We start from the raw sequence: 25,982 nt of genomic DNA, 5'->3' as shown, positions 1-25,982 counted from the left end.
AGAAAGCAAATGAACACAACACTAAAAAAACACCGCAATGATTATGGTAGAGCTGATGACGACCTATGAGGCATCCTGGAAAAAGCTTTCGGTAAAAAGCTGAAATTGAGCTCACAGAAGAAAGGATTTAAATTCTAGCCGTGGGGAGTGGACCACAGAGCTTTATGACAAATAGACTTTGTAAGATTCAATGTAGGTGTCATTAATAATGACTCTGAATTCTCCTGGAACCCGTGGAAAGAATAACTAGAAAAACGTAAAACAGAAATAGCCTCCATCTGGTCATCATTGGCAGAAGACTTCATAACAATAGATAACAAAAATGTTGAAAAGGAAAATAACCTAAATAATGATATAAATAATTATAATAATAAAAGCAATGGCATGATAACTCAAAACAAAAGCCTTGACACTGGAAAGTCAACAGCAACAGTGACTAGAAAGATAACAAACAAATAGGACTAAAGAGGCGTAAAGAACGGCTCCTTCATAAAGGCGACAGCGACGGATATAAAAAACAAATTCATTGTCGGGACTGACATCGTCATTTTCGTTTCTCGATAAAATGAGCGAAAGAAAAGAAATTGTTTTCCATTCCAGGTTTACTTCAGTTACGGACGAAAGAGCAATAATTTAACAGGAGATGGAAAGTATGAATACAGAACTGCGACGGAGAAAGAAAGAATGCGTTTAGTCTTCATGCTCGAGATTTTTATTTCTTAGCTCTTGATATTGACTTGGATGTTCAGTTGTTTGGGTTTAATGCTCCACGCAAGAGCTGAGCGATCTTTTCTTTCATGTTTGTGTTAAGCGTTCTCTAATTTTTGTTTGATATTCTACCTACGTATTTAGAGTTCTAATTCAATTTTCGGTTTCGGGCTTCAGTTTTAATATTTATAATTTTACTTCAGTGTTCAGGGTTCCAGCTTTGCTTTCAATAATCTACGTACATATTCAGCTTTCTACTTCAGCGTTCAGGGTTAAATTTTTATGTTCAATGTTCCACCTACATATTTAGAATTATACTTTTATATACATGGTCCTACTTAGGCTTCAATGAAAAGGAAGCCAGAAGAGAAAAAAATAAAAGAAAACAGTGAAACAATCTATAAAATATGTTGCAGAAACAGTAAAAGGCAACAAAAGAGACGAACCGTGTACCAAAGCTACCATATAATTTGTCTCTGTCCATTAAATGTTCCGAATGTTTTCACCTAATAATGGCTAACCGTCCAGACATGTTCAGGTGGTTGAGTTTAGTGCTTCGTTTGACCAAGTGAGTCAAAAGTCTCTTATTCAAGCACTTCTGCAACTTACAGGTTTTAAGTGAGTGCTGAAGCACAGCAGAAAACTAGGACACTTCGAGTGCTGTAATACAGCTGTTGTTCCAGGAAAATGATGCTGCTTGATCAGCACAGGTGAGGCTTTCACTTTGCTAAGGAATTGTCGGATCCTGCCCATTACTCACATGATTTCGGACTGTGTGACACGACCTGGTTCCTAAACTCAAGTCTCTCCTGCGTGGTCAACACTTTTAGAGAAACAATCAAATTACCCATGTTGTGGGGGTATATTTGGAGGACCAAGGTACAACCTTACTCCCCAGACGTGATTAGCAAAGTTTGAATATAGGTGGACCAGGTGCAGTTATGTCAAAGTAAGTATACCTTAGCTTAACCAGACCACTGAGCTAATTAACAGCTCTCCTAGGGCTGGCCCGAAGGATTAGACTTATTTTTACGTGGCTAAGAACCAATTGGTTACCTAGCAACGGGACCCACAGCTTATTGTGGAATCCGAACCACATTATACCGAGAAATGAATTTCTATCACCATAAATAAATTCCTCCAATTCTTCATTGGCCGGTCGGAGAATCGAACTCGGGCCCAGCAAAGTGCTAGCCGAGAACTATACCGACTCTGCCAACGAGGAACTAGTTATGTCAAGGGAAATTATATTGAAAAATAGACGCTTTTTAAATGACCCTTCATGATCATAATGGCGACTGAAATATGCTTGAAATATTATAGTTTCACGGTTTCTTTAAGGTCTTGCACATTAGTCTTATCTTGCACGCTCTCCTGGGCTTCAGGTATAAAATGGCCCCTTCACTCCAACAGTGTAACTGTCCAACAACCCATGACTTTCAAATTATCCTTCTTATGAACAAACTTATCAAGTCCCATCTTCTTTACGTAACCATACCAACCTCTGATACTCAACCCGATGATATTCTGCGATCACATATTTAATGTATCTTAGTATTTAATGTATAATTTCTTATTGCTCTCATGTACTTTATACACAAAACATACATGCATGAATATGTCTGTCTGTCAGTATGCAGGTATGTATGTATTTATGTATGTATGAATGTGTGTATATATTTATATATCTACTGCAATTCACCTGACGCATATTACACATTATCCTCTGTTTATGTTCATCAACCACACTTCCCTTCCAAGAAGAGGAGTTGGCTCAACAAAATACATTCTAGCTGCTGCTAATTAGTCACTCGTCTTTCCCATAACTCTTTCAAAGCTTCGGCCACCTTCCTTGTCTCAATTGCTCTAATTTACCTCTTCTCTTATTCTGCAGTCTCTACAATCTATCCATACAATCAATAAGCACCCATGAAACCATAACACATCCTTATCAGAGAAACTATTCCATTAAACCAGTCACTTCCCAGCCTATATACTGTTACAAGAGCATCAGCGTTCTGAGCAAGCTTCTACTAGCACAGACCTGGATAAACCAAGAAAAAAAGAAGGGGAAGGAAGAGAAAAAAAGTTGTAAGAATAAAGGAAAACAGATTTAGAGCAGAATTCAAAAGCTTGGCCATACAGTGACAGATGTGGGCAATCGAAATATGATAAATTTCCGAACAGCAAAAGTGGGAAAAGTTGGAGCGACTAGTTTTACAAGACTGTCAAAAAATGGGGCAGAAGTTTCCTCGTTGAGCTCAACGGAAAAGTAACCAAAATAGGACCTGTAGAGAGAGAGAGAGAGAGAGAGAGAGAGAGAGAGAGAGAGAGAGAGAGAGAGAGAGAGGATATTACTTCACAGACACAGCTCTATCAAGAAGGCAGTCTTGATTTCTATTGAAGGCAATGCCTAACTGCTGTGACCTCCGTCCGTGACCCCACCAACCGTTTTTTTCTGAATATAGATTGATTGAATGGTTTCTATTAAGAGGAGTCACAACAAGTATAGTCATCAACGACGTACTCAATAGGGAATGATTACCAATCAAGACTAATACAAATGAAATAAAACTCCAATAAAAAACAAGCTATTTTTGTTCAATTTGTATTGACTTATCGATATACAATATATTTAAAATGGCGATAATATTTTCTGCATTCATATATAGAACAGAGAAGGGGAAGGGATACACAAAGCCGTGATTACGATGAGAGAATAGTTTTCCACCTTTTCAACCGATAACTAAGTTTTCTTTTCTTTTTTTTGCTTAGATATTTTGGACAATGAGAGAGAGAGAGAGAGAGAGAGAGAGAGAGAGAGAGAGAGAGAGAGAGAGAGAGAGAATGTTTTTTGATACTACCTGTACCTATCCAAACCAACAAAGTGAGTAAACAGTTTTCAAACCCGTGAAGCAAAATCTACGATTGTAGTGTGACAGAGAGAGAGAGAGAGAGAGAGAGAGAGAGAGAGAGAGAGAGAGATGACACCACAAGGATAGGAAATGGCAGGGGAAGTGCCTGTCGGTCTGTCTGTCTGTCTATCTGTCTGCGTGAGGGTGTGAGGGTGGCGGGGCAGCGGAGTGGGAGGAGTAGCTTTAGCCTAGTTGGACTCTCCAGTCGGGATTCTCCTATCGGTCCCTCAGTCACTTCTGGATAGTGGAACGTGAAGGGTGTGGTCTCCCGTCTCCCTGACGTTGTCCCTCGTGTTGTCAAAGCATTTTTTTCAAAAATCAACTTACTTATTCATACTAATTGTTTCATTTCTCTACGAAACAACAAATGTTACCTGCTGAACGAAATAATTCATTGCCCTTTAAAGAAAACGGGTGTTGATACTACTTACAATAAATTCTATATCAAAAAACATTTTGATTTGCAGAATGATTTTTTTTTTGTTCAGTTCTGGGTGCAGCGATAGCATGAAATTAATTGCTGCGTTAATCATTCGATGAGTTTGTGATAATGTTTGACTATATAAATTCATCCATTAAATTGGATGTATCTACATTATTCGTCTGTAGCATTCATGGTACAAATACACACACACATACAGTATGTATATATGCATACACGTTGACACATATGTGTCTATCCACTATCTACATATATGTATATGTATGTTATATATTGATATATACATATATTTGTGTATATATATACATATATATATATATATATATATATATATATATATATATATATATATATATATATATATATATATATCATGATTACGTGAATATCTGCACTATGGACACGAATAAACATTCATGCATTTATTACGCAGACGTCCCCTGAATAAAAAAATCCAATTTAATGTTTATAAAAAAACTAGCATGGAATAAAATGGTAATCACGTTTGAGTCGATAAGCAAAACCTTTCGCGTTAATGTATGCAAAGTAGATTTTGCCTTGAATGGAAAATATCTTTAACGACTTACCTCCTTTACTTCTAGACTCAGGATATTTTGTGTATATATATATATATATATATATATATATATATATATATATATATATATATATATATATATATATATATATATATATATATATATATATATATATATACTGTATATATATACATACATATATATATATATATATATATATATATATATATATATATATATATGCATGCATAAAAGGACTATATAAGTGTGTAGTAAATACAAGCCGTTTAATTTATAGCGGGTTTATACATATGCCCATACACACACACAAACACACATAAATTTATACTTACACACGCACGAACCATTGACAAAATTAAAATACACAGGAAGTGCCTTTGCATTCAAGGAGCTCGGAAGCGTAAGATGAAAACATTACGATTAATCTGTACGTTTCCTTCTTCGAAAACTCAATCCCACCCGAAAATCCCATATTCCCGGTAATTCCAATATCTTCGGATCCCTTGAGTGGAATTCTGCGTTCTTCCACGTTTCACGTCTTCAATCACCACGGGCTTCGCAGCATCCTGACTCAGTCACGCCCTTCGGTGATCATTTCCTCCGAAGGGCTGAGGAATGATCTAGGATAATCCAGGATAAGATGTCGTAGGATTTTATGAAGGGTAACTCCTCTTGCAGGAGACGAACTTTGAATGAAATTGAGAAGCCCTGTCACGAATTGGGAGTTCACTTCGAAGTACTGTTCGACTCTGGGCCGAAGGATTTTCTAATCGACCCGTCGAATAAGGTATCAATTCGGACCTTCGGCATTGGAATGGAAGACTCGACTCGTTCGCACTTGAACGGAGGGGCTAACTAGGGCTGGAATTGCGGGGTGTCGGGGGAGGGGGAGTGGCGGTCCGGGGGAAGCAAGTTCAATTCATCTGAAATTAGGACAGATTACCTTCGAGGTGTTACTTTGTGTTTCGAATCGATGAGTGATATGTTCATGGATACATGATACAGTGAACTTTTGGGTGATTTTCCAACCGACTCTTAATGGATTACAAATGAAAAGAGATAGAGTCAAAATGAGTTATTTTAAATTCTTTCTTTAATCTGTGACTTTACAGTATGTGGTGGATTCGATAAATCTAAGGACAATGTTCGCTGTTATGTAAACCAGCGGTTAAAGTCCCTTCATTATTAATGATAATACATTTGCTGCATAATATATATATACATATGTATATATATGTTGTGTGTGTATACATGTATGTATTTATGTGTAAGTATACACACACACACACACGCACACACACACACACACATATATATATATATATATATATATATATATATATATATATATATATATATATATATATATGCACATGTTCCATTGTGGAAACCTGGTTCATCAAAATATATCTCGGAACGCGTCTGAAATTTGCTAAATTCCCAACTCAAACTAACCAGTCACTCTCATTGGCTTGTCATGTGTCACGCCTGTTTATTTTAGGAACGTTTTGCTTTAAAAACGACACTGGCAATGATTCATCACGCAAGCTCACGGGTTCTCTCTCTCCCCCCGCCCCTAATGCTTGCTTGCATCAAAGCCTCAGGTGCGGGCACTCACATCTTGCCTCATCCCTGTGTGGCGTCAACCACACTTGATTTATGTCTGGTCTTCGTTGTCATACGTCAATGGTAAACTCAGCCTGCAGTGTTGTATGCAATTAAAAAAAAAACTGAATATGATATTTTTAGGACTGGCTATTCATCTTTGCACATTTATTTCGTCGCGAATACTGACGCATTTTTCTTTTACAGCTTTAAAAAGTGAAGTTGAGAACGGGAGGTGAACAGAGAAATGGGAAAGGACGATAGTCACCCCTTCCCCGTATAGAAAACGGCGAACAGAAAAAATGTAAAGAAAACGTAAGAAAAGACTTCACGTGTTTGCCTATTGAAATTATGTGTATCTAGGACGCCAGTGATAGAACGATACCGCAAAAAAAAGGAAAATCATAAACTTGCCTTACAGCATAAAACTACCAAATTATGAATCATCCCTGTGATATATGGTTTTAGAAAATTAAGCGAATTAGATACCATTACGTGAGAAACGAGATTCTGTAATAAGCTCTATTAAGGAGGCTAATTCTGATGCAAATCCCAAAATACGATGATTCTTAGCAAACATGCACGATGAACTTCACAAAGAGGGTCGGTGACTTCACTGCCGCTAGACACGGGAGCTAGACGTCGCCTGCAATTAAATTATTGACTTTGGATTCCACACAACTCCCAGTTTCAGGTAAGTGATGCATTGAGAGGGATAGACAGGTAAATGAATAACGAGAGAGAGAGAGAGAGAGAGAGAGAGAGAGAGAGAGAGAGAGAGAGAGAGAGAGAGAGAGAGAGAGAGAGAGAGCTTCCTCTGAGGAAATGTGTCCTAATAATAGCTCCGCAAATCAGCAATGTTCTTTGTATTATCATGTCCGTTGGACATTTTGGACAATTTTTCATGTTTATTAGATATTAAAAATCCTTCTGGTCTCCCTCTATCAGTTCTTTATCTAACATTTCATCCATATTTTTTATTGACTAGGACATCATTATCTACCTTTGCAGATCATCTTCTCCGTTTGTTAATATGATTAGTGTTTTTATTCTTCTCTCTGCCATTAAAGGTTAAAAGGGAAAGTCAATTGAAATGATAACTTTTTTTCTTTTTCATGGATGAGAAAAGATGATTTCGGGAAAGTTATATGTGCAAACATAATTAACGTTTTAGAATTTATTCTTTTTTTCTTTACTCTGAAGACGTCCAGACCATTACACGAGGATTAATTAGTGTCAATAATTTCATTATTTTCATTTGGGAAAAGTTTCGAACATTGTGCGAGACTGAATTTTAAATATATTATTTTCCTTTGAAAATTTGAAACCACTGAACGGGAAGGGATCCCGGTTGATAAATTCAGTATTTCAGCTTTGAGGGATTTAATTTAATATACTATATATATATATATATATATATATATATATATATATATATATATATATATATATATATATATACATACATATATACATATATAAGATGTATACACACGTATATATATAATTTTTTTTTTCACTTGGTATAAGCTCAAATCATGTCACAAGAATGAGTTATATTTAATTGACTCTACAATAGTTTCTAGATGAGAAATTTTTTAGGTAAGTTGGAATGGTAAGCACCAGGAATTTTGTGCCTATCTTATCAACAGCAAAGAGAGAGAGAGAGAGAGAGAGAGAGAGAGAGAGAGAGAGAGAGAGAGAGAGAGAGAGAACTCTATGAATCTTTTATGAATGATTTCAACCTGTTTTGATGGTATAGATTTTTGACGGAGCAATGATCACTCACTTCTAGTGATTTTTCTGTCTTCTCTCTCTCTCTCTCTCTCCACCTCAACTGTGACCCACATAGTCTATCAACAACTAGGTACCTAATTCTGTGTTCAGGTCAACATAATCAAACTTGTTTTAGGGACGTGCCTATTCGTCCTTCTTCGTCAGAGAGAGAGAGAGAGAGAGAGAGAGAGAGAGAGAGAGAGAGAGAGAGAGAGAGAGAGAGAGAACAAACAGGTGGTGATCGCCTATTCTATTTGGAGTTGCCTAACCAGTTAATGTTGTCAGGAGCTGTTGGAACACTACCCTCAGGGAAAGTAAGACCTGAGAGGAACGAAGTCAGAGAGGCTGCCTGGATAATCGGATGAGAGAGAGAGAGAGAGAGAGAGAGAGAGAGAGAGAGAGAGAGAGAGAGAGAGAGAGAGAGAGAGAAAGTTTTCAGGTGGGAAGTTTTCCTCCTGTCTCATCCTTTCCTTTGATCCCTAAAGCAAAGCACACGCAAACTGGCCCCCCTGAAAGTAGGCACCCCCCTAAACAAATACACATGAACACACACATACTCACACACACACACACGCACGCATACACACTCACAGCGCACAGGTATCCCCTGAGGCGCCCTATTAATTATCAGGTAGTCAAACTTCTGATAATGCTGGGAATGTCTTCGAGAAATATATGTATGTATATATATATATATATATATATATATATATATATATATATATATATATATATATATATGTATGTATGTATGTATGTATATAAATATTTATATACATACATGTATATATATACATATACATGCATATATATATATATATATATATATATATATATATATATATATATATTTCTTTTTTTAGTTTTCAGTTTCATTCAACATTTTTTGTTTTGCTCAAATCTGAAAAAAACTGGTTGGGTGGGGAATTGGGGTTTGGGAGAACCCTGCTACTAAGGGTTTTCTTATGATTAAGAGCCCGTGCCAACATAAGAATGGTTAATCTAACAAGAACAATAACATTATGCTTGTTCCTCATTGATTCAATATTTTTCTTACTTATCTTTAAATGATGGAATTATAAAAAGTGAGAGAAAAAAAAACTGCTTTTGAAATGCATTTAAGGGGACATAGTCTTAATAATGATAATGAAAAAGGAAATGATTCGTTAAAATAGATAAGAAATTAAAAAAACAGGCGATCCTTTTGAAGAGCCTTTATTCCCCTGTAAAAATAGTTGTTTTTTTAAATTCTTATTTGACCATAACATTAAGATTACTGCGTAGATAAAAAATTACCTATGCACAGAGAAAATATTACACGCATACTTTTCTCAAGGAATTGCACAATTGAAAATTTTTCTATTCTGAATTTACGTATCGGATAAAATGGGACAAACTTTCCAAATTTTATAGGCGAGCGAAAAAGATAAAAATGAAACAAAGATGAAAAGATCTATAAAAGAATTATAGACAACACCATAGGACAAGGGTCACTGAATCACTAGAGAGTACTTGCTGGTGAAATTCATTGTAGAGATGAATAATTGTTGTACCAGGTAGAAAGGTGAAGGGAAAATAGATATTGTTTAAAGCTCACCTGTGGGCAGAGGAGAAAATCGCTTAATTGTGCAAAAAGGTAAGGAAGAGAATCAAAACAAGGAAAACAAACAAAACTAAAATCAAGGGAGATTTTGGGGAACTGGAGTTTATACTCTAGGGAGAAAAGAGGCTAAACAGAGAACTAAATGGAGAGGAGACGATAACTGAGTAAACAGATCTTTGTATGAAAATGCAAATGTTTTATTTGAAGAATTACTGAATGCATCAGACAGAATGGAACAACTGAATGGCATAATAGCGGAAGTCCATCACCTAGGGTTAGGAAGGTATTGAAAAATGTACTCGTATATGTATTCAATTTAATGAGGACTGCAAACATGAAAATTTCTCCTCTGTCCCCCGTTAAACTTTTTTCTCATTTAGATTTTGGAAGCCATGAAGAATGGTAAGTCACTTAGAGGTCATGGGATTACAAGAGATACTGCCATTCAGTGGTGAAAGTATGAATGAGTGACTGACCAAGATGTGTAAGGTATGTCTGAATGAGGAAAAGGTTTTCAGGAAAGGTGGTATATGTAATTAGAAAAAAATATGTAGATGCATTACCTAGCATATCTTGAAAGGTGCAGAATATGTTTCTGAGTTATATATATAAAAAAAGATAATAACAGGTGTTGGAATGGAAAGAGCAGAAGGAGTCTGGTGACAACAAATTTTGATTAAAAGTTTGTTATGAGAAGTTTTTGAGAGATAATGTGATACCTTATTTCATTAGAACACTCAGAACATTTTATGAAGAAAATAAAGCTAATGTTAAACAGTGTGTACTGAAGAGTGACTGGTTTGGTATAAAAGTGGACTTGAGAAAGAGATGCATTATTTTTTTCATGGATGTTTGATGTTTTTATAAAAGGACTAATGAAGCACATGGGAAAGGACCAGAAATGTGTTTATAGGGGTTTCAAATATAAACGTTCTGGTGAATGAATGGCTGTGGTGTGTATCCAGATTCCAGGCAATGTAGGGTAGGTTGGTGATGGTGAATAGGGGCTACAGAGACTGGTGAAAGATTTGGAAGATTCTGTATGATGGAAAATGAGAATTAATGGTAGCAAACGTTAGTTATAAAGGTATTTGCAAGACGAGAAGGTTTAGCAACGAATATTAACATGCACATTGGAAGAATGGGAGCACTTGATTTGAATACGAGGGAACTTTCCTAGATAGTGACCCCCAAGAGTTTTAACCCGGTATGTACCCACCTTTGCGGCGTGTTTAGTACAAGCCCGTTGGGGATTACCGTAAAAACATGAACAGAAGACTGCAAATGTCATAAAGATAATGATCCTCAAGAAATATTATTCCTACATAACGACCCCCGAAAACCCTTGGGGGCCACTCTCAAGGAAAGATTCAATATGTGCTTGGAAGCAGGCGGTAGGATGAAAGAAGAGGCAAATCATGAAAAGATGAAGCAATGAAGGTAACAGAATCTTTGCAAGATGTCTGGAAGAGATATGAAGACGTAATGGAAGCTAAATTTTGGATGCTGGGCTAAAACTCCTTCATGGCATTGAAGTGTTGATGTTGAGAAAGTTGAACAAATGGAGATGAAAGGACGGATCAAGGCTGTGACGAAAAGGTAGGTCTGTGAACTCCTCTTCCTGTTTAAGCTAAGGTAAAAATTTAATTATGCGGAGCATAAAGAATCGCGGTCGAGATATTAAAAATGAATAAAGTTAAAGCAGTCGTAATTTAGGTAAAGTCAGCGTGAGTTAGAGCACGTGACGTGAGACAGAGATATACATATTTTAATTAAGTGACACGATGACTGTGGGCAACGGTAAAGAAGGATGGGTTCCTACTGAGTATATATATATATATATATATATATATATATATATATATATATATATATATATATATATATATATATATACATATATATATATATACAGAAAAATATAAAGATTTGCAAATGACAAATGGAAAAAAAGATGGGGAAATAATTGATGGAAACGCTTTGAAATACATTTTCACGAGTATTTTTCAGTGTTATCAAACAGACAGATGTACCCGTCAATTTCCACTGTACACATGCCTGCACACCTGCATAATTGCTGCAATTGCTCCTTGTACAGCAGATCAACATTCCGTAATGACATGCTTTGCATACTAATCGAATCATCTCCGAAAATATTTATCATGTTATTAATGACGAGGCGAACCTCATAATGAGAGCTCGGAAACTTCGCCATCATTACGAATTACGGTTCATTTCCCCTCGCCAACCTCCCTCGCTGTCGCCGTTTTGTCGTTGTTTTTATTTCTTGCTTAATGACACGAAACAACGTTGATCATTATCAACAGTCGCTGACCTCGTTGTTTTGATGTTGCCGTTATTTGTTGTCAAATGACTGAAACAGCGTTGATCATTTTTTCATAGCCTTTGGCTTCTTCAAATGATACGCGCGGCGTGACGTTAAAAAAATGTGTTATACGGTTTGGCAAACTCATCAGTGAGGGATAAATGAACTCATCAATGATCGGTAAGGGTTATTTTTATTGTTGTTATTTGGCTTCTGTAATTCCATTGAAACAGAACAGTTTTTACCCTAGTTGGCAACTATAGTCCTCTTTCCAGATTAAGGAAAGAACTTTTAACATAGGCGTTGGTGTTTTTTTGTGAACTTTTATCGCTCAGAAATCACCAGCAGGGCGAATAGCAGTTAATGAATTATTGATATTTCTAACCAGTGCTTCATACGGTTATCCCTGTTGCTGTTGACCAAAGGTTAGTTCTCCACTTACATTGATTGATTTTCAACCTTTTTGTTGATATGTAATAGATAAGTTCCCGCCATGTGTTTATGACAAGTTTTAGTGCAGGATTGAGTGCCCTTATGGTTCGTCCAAACTACAGTAAAATATGCCATAAACACACGTCAGCAACGTATAACCAACACACCACAAACAAATTTAATGCAAGCCAGTGACTTATTGGCAGTCTTCACCAGCGGTCCATCGATTATCCAGCATTTTTCAAAGATTTGTTCTAACCTACAGTCGTTGACTTGTTTTCAACCCGTTTGTGATAAGTATGCACTAAGTTTCAGACTTGAGTTTGTGACATATTTTAGTGTAATGCGTACGCACCTTCAGGAAGTCTTCTCTCAAATAAGTCGCGGTAAACGAAGAAATTATTCACGTCGGTTTTATCACGGTTGAAGTTCCCACAAGAACGCAACACGGTGTGGACACTCGAGGAAATTTAGGACGAAAATTGAGACATATCGCTAGAGGTATATTCAGGACACGGAAGAACAAGAAAACTCTTAATATAATCGAATAATAAATGGACAACGCTTGACGGGCCAATATGAAGAACTAGAGGACTCACCCACTCCCCCACCACCAAAGTAAAAAAATGATAATAAGAAAAAAAGATAGATAATTATTTGTCGGAAGTATTACTTGAAAATCTTTGAATTATAAAGAATTTGTCAACAGTGAGTCAAAATCAATGGCAATATTTTACACGAAGTACTTTATTTGGCAATAAGTGACTCTGATCTCGATGACCAACGACACGGGAAGCTTATTGACCTGTTGATCTGAGTCCTACATGTAACGCGATGAAGAAAGATTTTTCTTCTCTAAAGACAAAAGCACCCTCTATAAAAGGAGAGATTAGCCTATATGTTAATGAATGAAAGACGATCGAGGAAAAGGGCCAACCATCCGAACGAAGAATGGGAGATTACTGGTCCTTATCGATTAAATGAGAGATGTAAAGTATGCTAGGTATTACGTCATTACCTGGAGACTCCCACCATATTTTCATTGAAAGTAAACATCGTTAAAATCAAACTTTCGGAAAACTGCTGTTCGCAATTCCACCGCTAAATGAGCCTTTTTGTACCTTTAAACCATTTGGAACCGGAATATGGAATTTAGGCCAAAGACCAAACGCGGGGATCTATGAGGTCATTCAGCGCTGAAAGGGAAATCGACATTAAGAAGGTTTGAAAGGTGTAACAAGGGGAAAACCTTGCAGTTGCACTTTGAAACAATTGTTAGAGAGGATGGAAAGTCAGATGGAAGAAAGAGAATATGAACGGGGATGCAGTAAAAGGAATGAATGAGGTTGCAGCTAGGGGCCGAAGGAACGCTACAAAGAATGTAAAGTAATGCTACAGTGCACCACGTGAGGAGCACTGACAGCACTACCTCCCTATACGGGGTTTAAAATATTTGATTAAAAATCAGCTATTTGTGATGACCTTTCTCCGTTCACCATTGCCACTGAGATGTAATCAATTGCTTAGTAAGTGCAAACTACGCACTACACTTATTTTGTGGGATAATAACCGTTTTGTTTTCGAAACGGATAAATATATGATCGTAGGCTTCATACATATTGAACTCGGAAATAGATTTTCATGTGCTATGTTGTTGACACAGCAACATGGAAAAAATTAAATGTCTATATCTCGTAATTAACACGCTTCCCATTTGCCCCGGAGTAAAGGTAATTTCATTTGTTTATGTAATTATTTTGTATCTTTTTATTTTATAGTGTGTTCACATGTTCGTTTAGAAATATATATATATATATATATATATATATATATATATATATATATATATATATATACAATATATATGTGTATATATATAAATGTATATGTATATACAAATATATACGTATGTATATATACATATATATACAGTATGTATATACATATATATATATATATATATATATATATATATATATATATATATATATATATATATATATATTATTATATATACACTAATGGTAGCCAGTGTCTCCTAGTTTAGGTAATTTTTCTCATCATATGTACCATGAGAAGAAATCAGTAGTTACATATTTACACCGCACATACACACATACACACACACATATATATACATATACAGATATATACATATGTCTATTGATATGTCTACTTATATCCAGGGCATATTGTTTGACTCACCATAGTTATATAACTACCAGGTATGCAATTGACCACTTGACCATGATACTCATATATATATATATATATATATATATATATATATATATATATATATATATATTTATATTTATATATATATATATATATATATATATACATATATATATATATATATATATATATATATATATATATATATATATATATATATATATATATATATATATATATATATATATATATGTATATATATATACAAAGATATGCATATCGATAACTATATATATATATATATATATATATATATATATATATATATATATATATATATATATATATATGTCCTTTTCAAGATATGAGCAAATTGTATAGATTTCAACAGTAAAAAATGACCACACCTTTCATCGAGACTATAAACAAGGCACGTTCATAACTTGACTTTTTAAAATTTTCTCCACACTTACTTTTACGCTTTTATCACATCAAGCAAGAGCAACCGAGCGTTGGAACAAGTAAATTCCAGCACCTTGTATCCCGAAACCATTTATTATGAAATGCGATAATTGCTTTCCACTAAAGCACAGGGGGCAAAAGTGACTTTTTTTTTTTTTTAATTTTACCTTTGCTGTGTTGGTGCACGTAGCGTAATGGAGCTCTTGACGTGTATTACCTTTAGTTTTTAGCTTCCTGAATTTCTTATTAGTATCGTAACCTGTTTTGACATCTGTGAAGTTCAATGTATTTTTGATACTTTCCATTCTCCACTTTGAAATTTCCTCAGTTTTCGGTAACCGAAGCCTATTCTGGCTTTATAGAATTGTTGCTAACTAATATCAAGAGGAGGAAGACAAAGGTTATTGTCGAAACTGGGATCGAATCATTATTATTGTTATTCAGTATGGACGTACTTGAGGTACAAGCTAAAAGGACAATTAACTTGCAAAGCAAGTTCTCGCAGAATGAAATTCCTAAGAAGTAATGATGAAGCGATGCAAAAAAAGTTGAGAGACAAACTTGCAATAAAAAATTGTCAGGTAATGCCTAAATGCTTCCCCTTAAATGGCCGATAAGAAAGTCATACTACATTCACTTCTGCAAGTTACAAGTCATCACTGTCCCATAGCTCCACAGTTAAAAGGATGCAGAATCTTTAGTATTGGTTTAAAAACAACGTGGCATCTAAACAGAACGCAGTTCTAACGTTTCTGCCAACCAGGTAGCACGCACTGACTTTAAAGGCACAAGCACTGAGGTGACGACGGAAGTAAACAAGTAAAAAATGCGCCGAAGTTTCTTTGGCGCAAGAGTTTTCTGTACAGCGTATAATGCTATATCAAACTCTCAGTCACGGCCCATGAAACTCTCAGCCGCAGCTCATGAAACTTTCAGCCACGGTCCGGTGGTGGCTTGTGCTGTCGGCACCTAAAGCGGTGCCAGACGCAAGATCATGGCTAACTTTAACCTTAAATAAAATAAAAGCTACTGGGATAAGAGGGCTGCAATTTGATATGTTTGATGATTGGAGGGTGGATGATCAACATACCAATTTGCAGCCCTCTAGTCTCAGTAGTTTTTAAGATCTGAGGGCGGACAGAAAAAGTGAGGACGGACAGACAATTAGCTATCTCAATAGTTTTCTTTTACAGAAAACTGAAAAGGCTTAGGAAGGAGGACTTAAAAACAATTTGAATAGTTACTCTATTGACCCATCAATGGTGAAGAAAAACACGGAATGTTTTTGTCCGAGAAAAGTACAAAACATTAGTCTAGAACCGAATAGACGCGTGTCGTAACTGTGCAAATGTTACCTGTGGTTAAATTTTAATAACCACAACGTAATTTAGAAACGTAAATTTACTTTTTCCGGCGAAGAGAAGAAACCTTTCAATACAGATGGTATACGTTTTTAATAGTGTAAAGGGAGAAGATAAAAAAGTTTTAGACATTTAGATACGCATCCTGCGCTACAATGTCTCAAGGCGTAACTGTGCTAATTTCACGAATTACTTTTAAACTAAAAGAAGACATTCACCTGCCCAATTAAACATAGTGTAAAAGAGGCAATAAAATAATTTTTCCTACAAAGCGAACCCTTAAATTTTTTTCCATGTCTGTATGTGATGTCATGAAGAAAGAAATATGAACTCCTTTAAAGGGTGTACAGTATAAATTACCATGATTAAGGGAACAGAAAGTTTCACAGTGCGGTCTCGAAAGATGGAATTTTGAAAGCGCTCAACTCAGAGATACTACGGACAAACAACAACGTTTGTTTAGGCAAAAGGAGAATTAGGTAACGAGAGGAACACCTCACCAAGAAAAGTAGAAGGAACAACATTTCTATCTCGCTACAGAGATTAGAAAGGGCAATTTACCTTTGATGCTACAGGTTACATTGTTTTGGGCATCGCCTCTAAACAAGAAACAGACGACAGTTATGAAAAGGAAAGAAACAGTGAACAGCAACGAATGACATATGAGAGAGAGAGAGAGAGAGAGAGAGAGAGAGAGAGAGAGAGAGAGAGAGAGAGAGAGAGAAGTCTGTTTAAACCGGTTTATGTTTACGAGATAGCGCTAGATTTTTTTTTATAACTGTCACGACAGATTACTTCATCATTATGATCATCATCATCATCATCATCATAGCCTCCAACGCCCTGAGAAGATACGGGCCTGTGCGAAATTCCGCCACTCATGTGGATATTTGTGGAAGTAAAATTCCACAAATATCCACTGATTCTTACCCAAAATGTGAAAACCTATATTTTCTGTCGCAATCGAAATGAAAACTTCATAAAAGGAAGAGCTACAAGTAACTTAAACTTCAGCTTTCACTCTCTCTCTCCTTTCACTCTTTCTACAATGAATACCAAAATGGTCATAATGACCATTGTAGTGCACATATGGACAAAGATGTTCAAATCTAGGCGCCAAAGTGAAAACTAATTAGAAGAAACTGCTTAGAATTCTTTGTTAAACGTAACAGAAACCCTACTCTTCACAGAAATCAAGAGTAGGCTTCATTATACGCTAATAAGACAGAAACTCCTGTCATATTGCGTATACTGTGCAGGGACAGGGCTGTTATCTTTATAGCTGATTTCCGTACTCGTTGAGTTAAAAAAGTTAAGTATACCTTAGTTTTACCAGACCACTGACCTGATTAACAACTCGTTGAGGGCGAGTATAGAAAGGGCAACTGGCAAAAAATGAACTCCAAAAGCTAATCCAAGTCTAAAGATATACAGCTTTTGTACAGCAAAATAAAACTGGCCTCGTGAATTTTTGGACAAGTTGCGGCGGGCTATGGAGACCTCTGGCAACTCCACAATGCAAATGGTAATTTCTCCTTAAATAGCTGACGGGAAGCTGCGCTGCTGGCGAAGTTGCCAGTGAGACAGTGTGGCTTAACTACACTTAATAGGAAAAGCACGTTCACAAAATAATAAGGTCATGTTAAATTGCGAAACAATATGGAGTAAAAACTCGGTAGAGTTGCCAGGTGTCTCCTTGGCTTTTGCCATGACGTATGCCGGTATTTATGAACGTTAAAATAAGGAGAAACGAAATGGCAAACGTATTGTTACCTACATAGGATAATATGGTTGATTGTCCCCAGAATACACAGCCAGTATCAAAATCCTGTGATATATGAACATATATATATGTATACATATTTATATAGATACATAAATGTATATGTATATATATATATATATATATTATATACAATATATATATATATATATATATATATATATATATATATATATATATATATATATATATATATATATATATATGACAATGAGGCTTCTGTATTTATGAGGCTCTTAGTAAGTGTTCCGCCTGTAACCACCGGTTGACCCAGATGTGAATGGTCACCAGAGCAGCTAAGAGTCAAGAACAGTGGGGCTAGCAACCGCATCGCTAAGTCACGTTGAGAACCTGAAGGCTCTATCCTTCTGGCGCCATCCCCTCCAAAAGGAGAAAGCCATACACACATATATATATAATTTTATTATATATATATATATATATATATATATATATATATATATATGTGTGTGTGTGTGTGTGTGTGTGTATGTGTGTGCTTGTGTATGTGTTGTTACAGTATTGTTTGCACATTGATGGTTTTCCCCTTTCTCTCGCTTGACTTTTTCCTTTTTTTTTTGCAAGGTATCTGTTTATTCTACTGATCCACCAATCCATATATAGAAAAGTGTAATTCAAAACAATAGGAAGATTGTGTGTGTGTGTGTGTGTGAGAGAGAGAGAGAGAGAGAGAGAGAGAGAGAGAGAGAGAGAGAGAGAGAGAGAGAGAGAGAGCAAAAACGAAATAATTGAGTGGTCTCTTCGATAAACATAAATAATAAAAGGTTCTTCTCAGTAATGGCGTAGTAACAGGTGAATTGCTTTTTATCATGAAATATATGACGTGCAATAAACATTAAAGCCAAAAAATAAAACAAACGAGCAATAGAAATAGATAAGACTTACAAATAAAAAATAAAAAAAAAAATGACTGAACCACTTGAATCTTATTACGGCGTTTACCGCCTAAAAGATCATCGGAGACGGAAATTGAATCCATGGACCTTGCATGGACATTTGTTGGTTTAAGTAGCTTGCCGTCGCAACTTTTAGACAACGACACGTCATTAGAAATCAAACGAACGATAAAAAAAAAAAACATATATTCGGCCAACATCAACATGAACAGCTACCATAACAACCGACGATTGGGGGTGTTGTACGCTGTCAAACAGACTTTGCCCAAATGCAAAACAGCTGACGAAGATCAATAGAAATCCTGTTACTAACGTTGTAACGTTTGCATCGATAAGTCCTCCTTTATAAATCATTTCGGGTCGGAAGGTTCTTCAATATCAATAATGTTACCGGTGGAATTATCGGCGAGCGTGTTTATGTATATTTATGGATGTGAAAATGTGCGTGTGGAGAGAGAGAGAGAGAGAGAGAGAGAGAGAGAGAGAGAGAGAGAGAGAGAGAGATAACCATCGTAGGTAAACAATAACCTTTCAATTTAAAAAAATCGAAACTCGTAATTGAAAACGGGAAGACTTTGACGACATATTTTTCGTCACACCTGGTTAAAAAAATTCAGGAGGTCTAAGATATTCTCGCTCTCTCTCTGTCTCTGACTTTGTTTGTCTGTCTGTCTGTCTCTCGCACGCAAATATACAGTCTTATGGAGTTCATGGTTGTTAAAAGAACTCGGAGTGAAAACTCCGAAGTTCTGTAAAATACACAGAGCATAAATACAAGGGGCTAATGCCATTAAACGCAACAAACCCTTCTCTTTAGTGGCTCAAGAAGAACTGGCATCAGCCCCCTCCCCCCCTCCCCAAAACTCACCTTATTTTTTAAGCTCTACCGTTTACTTGTGTGCGTGTAAAGAGAGAGAGAGAGAGAGAGAGAGAGAGAGAGAGAGAGAGAGAGAGAGAGAGAAAGGGTCTTGGAAGAGCGGTTCTTCGAAAGACTGTCACTGTGACAGTGACCGTCATCAAGTCAAGCTATAAACATGCTGAATAGCAAATCAGTAACGTTGATATAGGAAGAAGTATTTTTCAGTGTTTAAGATTCAGAACGAAAAGGGAAGGAAGTGCATGGTCGTTGCATTAACTTGGTTTTTATATTTAACTTTTTATCTAAATTTGACATCGTTGTCTGATACTTACACTGATGCACGATGTCAATGAAACTTCAGTCGGTATGCGTATAGGAGTATGTATATATGTTTATACATACATACATATATATATAAATATATATATATATATATATATATATATATATATATATATATATATATATATATATATATATATATATATGAAGTACTGCGTAAAGAAAAGGTGGTTTAATTTCCGTGCAGCGGTTGACAAGAAAAGCCCCAAAGAGTCTTAAAAACGAAATTCTTGAGAACAAAGACGAAAATGGAAATTCTGTACTGGATGGAATGTGCCTCCGATATACTCTGGGGAAGGCTGATGAAATCAGCGAATGTTATGAGGTACAACCTGTGTATAATAACTGGAACACGAAGAGTCAGTGGGAACATAATTATGAGATTGAACTATGGGATGAAAGTGCACTGTTACTGAAAATCTATTTATTTCCTTGGGTTATGAATTCATTTGCAAGCCCGTCGGCTCTTATTAATAGGCAAGCAGCAGATAGAAATGTTGCGTACATATCAGATTAGAATCTATCTACTTGGGGTAGGGTCTGCTCATGAACCTTGTGGCATTGACAGAGATGTTTTCTGCAATACGAAGTGGAAGTGGAGGCCAAAGGCTAAGTGCTGTGACCTATATGGTCATTTATCACTGAAAATAATGTTGAAACAATTGTTAGGAGAGAGTGGAAAGTAAGAAGGGAGAAAGAAAATATGAACGGAGGTGCAGTAAAAGGAATGAAACGGGTTGCAGCCAGGGGCCGAAGGGACGCTGCAAAGAACCTTAAGTGATGCCTGCAGTGCACTGTATGAGGTGCACTGACAGCACTACACCCCTACGTGGTAAAGACAGCATAGCATAACTTTTAGTTTTTTAAGAAAATTATGGAACACATTGACGGAAAGATGAACCTCTGTTTGCCTGTGGTAATATACATTGTTTAGCTTAAGAAATAACTGGAGGGAACATTTTTAACTCAGTTGGAATTGAAGTAGATTAATATCTAGCTCTCCCTACTAGTGTAACTGAAATTAACGTAGAATGGTGGACGACGAGAAAACACCTAAAAGAAAAATGATAAAAATTTTGAATAGTGGTGTCCCTCACACAACAATTTTGCTAACGTCATTGTCCAGACACTTTTGGAATATCGAAACGGCGACCAGCGAGTGGAAGGAGTGAACAGTTCATTACATAAACACCAATGAAAACTTGATACTAAAAATTGTTGTTGTTGCAATGGCGAAACGATACAAAACGTTAACACGTAGGTGTCTCTAAGATTTCTCAATAGCGAAATTCAAATGTGGGCGAAGGTCCTGTCAGTTTTTTCACAGCACAAACTAAACTGATAAGTGATTCCTTTTGTTTTACGGATTAGACTTTAAAAAGGTATTTGATGTTATGGAATCCATCAAAAAGCTGTTAATTTTAGGAATTCCCTAGCAGACTACAAAATGCTTTCTTAAAACCTTCAACGGCTATAGTATCTTAATGGATTTTATGAAGGAATATTGTTAGATCTTCAGTGCTGAGTCTTAGTTCAGAGTGAAGGCGTATTATCGTCTAATCGGTGACTAATTAGTTAAAAACAAAGAGAGAAATTTCTTGTTTTTTTGTATGGGCCATTTTTGGCAGAGTAGGGTCCTTCCTTGAATTCTCGTGCCTGACATTATTCTCATTTTTTTTATCCCCTTGTTTATCTATCTATAGGATGACATTTTTGACTTTGAAAGACACGTCACTGGTATTTTCACACGTGACATTTCCAGTTTAGAATTGCCTGTTGACGTGACATTTTCAAGTCTGAGGGTCACACAGTTATACAAAATTATGCATTTACATGGCAGACACACACACCCAGTCGCTCATATATATATATATATATATATATATATATATATATATATATATATATATATATATATATATATATATATATGTGTGTGTGTGTGTGTGTGTGTGTGTGTGTGTGTGTGTGTGTTTGTGTATATATAAAAATATATATACAGTATATATATATATATATATATATATATATATATATATATATATATATATATATATATATATATATATATATATATATATATATATATATATATATCTGAGGGGTGTGTGTGTGTAATGATTTGGCCGCCAATGTAAAACTAACAAAACTTCAGGACGTGGAAAGCATTTTCCCTTCCACAAACCACAGTGGCCCTTAAAAGCTTCATCCAAACCAACCGAGTTGTTTCTGCCACAGCTAATGTGCAAGCATAAAGGATAATAAATTATTTAATCTCCACACCTTCACGCTTTATTCCAGGCCATCTCTAGTTGTTTTTAATTGAATCGAGGAGTGACAGGTCCTACAGGTGCTTCTTTATTTATATGGGTTGAAATTCACAACTCAAATATTCTAATATTCAACACATAATGGAGAATTCTTTCTGCTATGTTGTTCTCTAGTCTAGCGCACTGCTAGAATTGCACCACTGAAGTCATAATTGTTGTTTTGATTATTATGATTATTGTTATTGTTCTGAAATGTTCCCGTCTTCATAATCTTCGCTATCATCAAATTATTATCATCATTAGTTTAGATATACGTTTGCTAGATTATCGTTTCCTCTCCTCCTACTGAATTTCAGAAAACGCTTCATGTCGCCAATGGTTCTGCAATATCGACGCACGGATAAATGATTTCAAATGACTGATTCATTTAAGTACTCTGGCGTCGCAACGGCTATGGTCCTCGGAAAAGACATTAATCGAAAACGTGATTTTTTTTCATAAAATAAATAACAGTTATCACTCGAATTTATTCTCTGTATGTTTATTCTAATATCTCTCCCGCTACTCTCTTTTCCTGCCCTTATTCCTCTTCTTTGTTTCTCTCCTTCCCCTCTAGCTGCTCATTTTTGAGTCTTTATTCCCTCTGTTTACCCATTTCCTTATTCATGTTTGTTTACCAGTATGCTATTTTGATGAGGGCATCGCTGTTAAGAAAGGGATCAAGTTAACAGATCAAGTTAACCATCAAACCTCATTCTTGAGACAAAGAAAATACTGTTTTCGGAGTGCACGTGAAGGTAAAGAAAATCGGGAGACTAGAATAAGAAAGATGAAAAAGCAACAAATAGAGGAACCACGTGAGACAGAAGAAGAAAATAGTTTCATGTAATAAACATGTTGGAAAGAAATCAGAGGCAAAAACTGAACGAAAAAAAATGCTAACAAATGTGAGATTTTTTGTGTGTTTAACTTTTCTCGTGAGGTGGGGAACAGATACTAGAATTGTTTTGAAATGAAGTACAATACGGTGAAATGAATGATAATAAAAAACAAAAGCAAGATATACTGATTAGTTTAAGCACGTAAAACAAGTGTGGAAATAAGGAAAAGTGTCGTTTCTTTAAAGCAAGAGAAATTAAAATTAATATACATATATATATATATATATATATATATATATATATATATATATATATATATATATTATATATATATACATGTATATATATATGTATATATATACATATATATACAGTATATACAGTATATATGTATATATACATACATACATATATATATATATATATATATATATATATATATATATATATATATATATATATATATATATAGTATATATATACATGTATATATAAGTATATATATATACATATACATTACATACATATATAAAATATATATATATATATATATATATATATATATATATATATATATATATATATATACAAACTAGATAAAAAAAATCCAGTTAAGGTGCTTCCTCTTCGAAGGTGAAAAGAATAATTAAGATATATGTCAGTGGTCTTACAAATCAACCCCGCCCCTCCCCTCCTCCCCTTCCAAAAAAGAAGATCTACTTAGGATAATAAGGATGAAATATGTAAGACGCGCAGAAGGAAAAGTGAAACTTTTTTTAACACGAAAATGATAAGGGCCAGGATGAGACTGAGGACAGGAAAAAGAGAGGAGTTATGGTTGAAGGCATAAAGAAAGTTGCAAAAGGTGTCCATTTAAGGAAAGGAAAATAATGCAATTCAACATAAAATAGGAGAAAACAAAGTAAACAAAACTGTCGACATGAGATATACAGAAATGAAAATAATAAAAATAAAAATAACTACATAAATAAATGAATTAATAAATAAACAAATAAATAAATAAATACAGAAATGAGCAAGTAAAAATAAATAGATAAATGAATAAATAGATAGATAAATAAGTAAATAAATAAATAAATAAATAAATAAATAAATAAATAAATAAATAAATAAATAAATAAATAAATAAATACATAAATAAATGAAGAAAAGAAGCCGTCTGAAATTGGCTCCTGTCAGTAAGAAAAAACAATAAGGAAAAAGGCCACCACGTCTCCAGGGTAACAGGAATATCAAAACAGGTCAATGCAATGAGCTGAATACAATTCCTAAAAGGAATGCGCCAGAGAATGGGCTAAAAAGCCAACCCGAAAAAAGAGAGAGAGAGAGAGAAAAAAAAGAAATCGTATGGCTTTCGGAAAAATTAGAAACCAAATTTAAGATTCCTGAAGCATAAACACACACCCACACACACACAAAGACGAACGGAGACTTATACACACACACACACACACACACACACACACACGCACACATGCAAAGAACAAAACGTTGCTCAGTGATGTGGGGGAGGGTGGGGGGAAACGTCAGCACATGGCCTCGGGAAAAAGCATGAATTCGGAAAATGATTAATGGCCGAATATCGACGAACTGCGGCGGCAGATATTAAAGTGACGAAAGAATGACCCGAAAGATTGTTTCGCAGGCGATATCCGTCTAATGCGAAATATTAAAGGAAATATTAACGTTAATAACCAGGAGACGGGGAGCAACTTCCACAGCGCAGAGAAGGGGTGAGATGAAGGAAATGAACAGAAGATGATTTAGTTGGGAATCATTTTCTAAGGTGGGGGATCGTCTCTCGCACAAAGGAGTTATTGTTAGTTATCGCTATTTTTGCGTCGTATATCGTATTCCAGCAATATGATATGATGGTAGGAGTGCTTCTTTGGAGCTTAATTTTACTAGGGTTATGTTGCCCTTCATACAGTCAGGACGAATGTTAAGGTAATCTAATGGTATGCAAAAGAGAAAAATGCTCCTTTGAGCATGGCACACGGAATATGCACTGCGCTGTTTTGCAATTCAGTCTGACCTTGATTAACCTACTTTCGTCCAAATAGGATTAGAATTGATATATGATCTAGATTAACTTGCACGTAACTAGATAGCTTTAGAGCTCTGCATCACGGAAATTAATCTGCCTCTCCCAACCTGAAGACAGTTAAATTGATTTCAATCACATTTATGATTATAATTCAAATGTCTTTCAATTTCAGTGAATAAATTAGAATGTTCTTGTTCTGTAAGTAGTTGAACGTCTTTCAGAATTATTCTTAAGGCAAGGTGTAATTAAATGTAAATAATTAGACTTAGAGATCAATACACCCGAAGTAAAAAAAAAATTGCTTCCCGTTTTCCTGATTTTCTTATTTTCTGGAAACGTGGAGTTAGCCAGGGCTCAGTTAAGACTTGTTTTGCTCATTCCGTCGACTCTATGATGACGGAAAAATGATGGGTCTTGAACCGTTTGAAACGTTTCATTCGTCTAAGCATTTGAAAGTGGTTTCCTTTTACTATCGTTCAAAAATGATCAGATCT

The 25,982-nt window shown here is 35.4% G+C and overlaps 1 protein-coding gene across 1 annotated transcript in view; it reads left to right on the top strand.

The window, feature by feature from the left end:
* Nucleotides 1-3,747: 3,747 nt before the first annotated feature.
* Nucleotides 3,748-25,982, top strand: part of LOC136828691 (uncharacterized) — a 295,923-nt gene continuing 273,688 nt past the window's right edge. The window contains exons 1-2 of the mRNA XM_067086818.1: nt 3,748-3,881; nt 6,438-6,924. The gene's annotated coding sequence lies outside the window, so the exon portion shown is untranslated. The remainder of the gene's footprint in view (nt 3,882-6,437; nt 6,925-25,982) is intronic.

The sequence above is a fragment of the Macrobrachium rosenbergii genome, chromosome 43 (assembly GCF_040412425.1).
Source record: "Macrobrachium rosenbergii isolate ZJJX-2024 chromosome 43, ASM4041242v1, whole genome shotgun sequence".
NCBI classification, from domain to species: domain Eukaryota; kingdom Metazoa; phylum Arthropoda; class Malacostraca; order Decapoda; family Palaemonidae; genus Macrobrachium; species Macrobrachium rosenbergii.
Note: the sequence above shows the minus strand (reverse complement) of the source record. Positions and strands in the feature narration are given on the sequence as shown.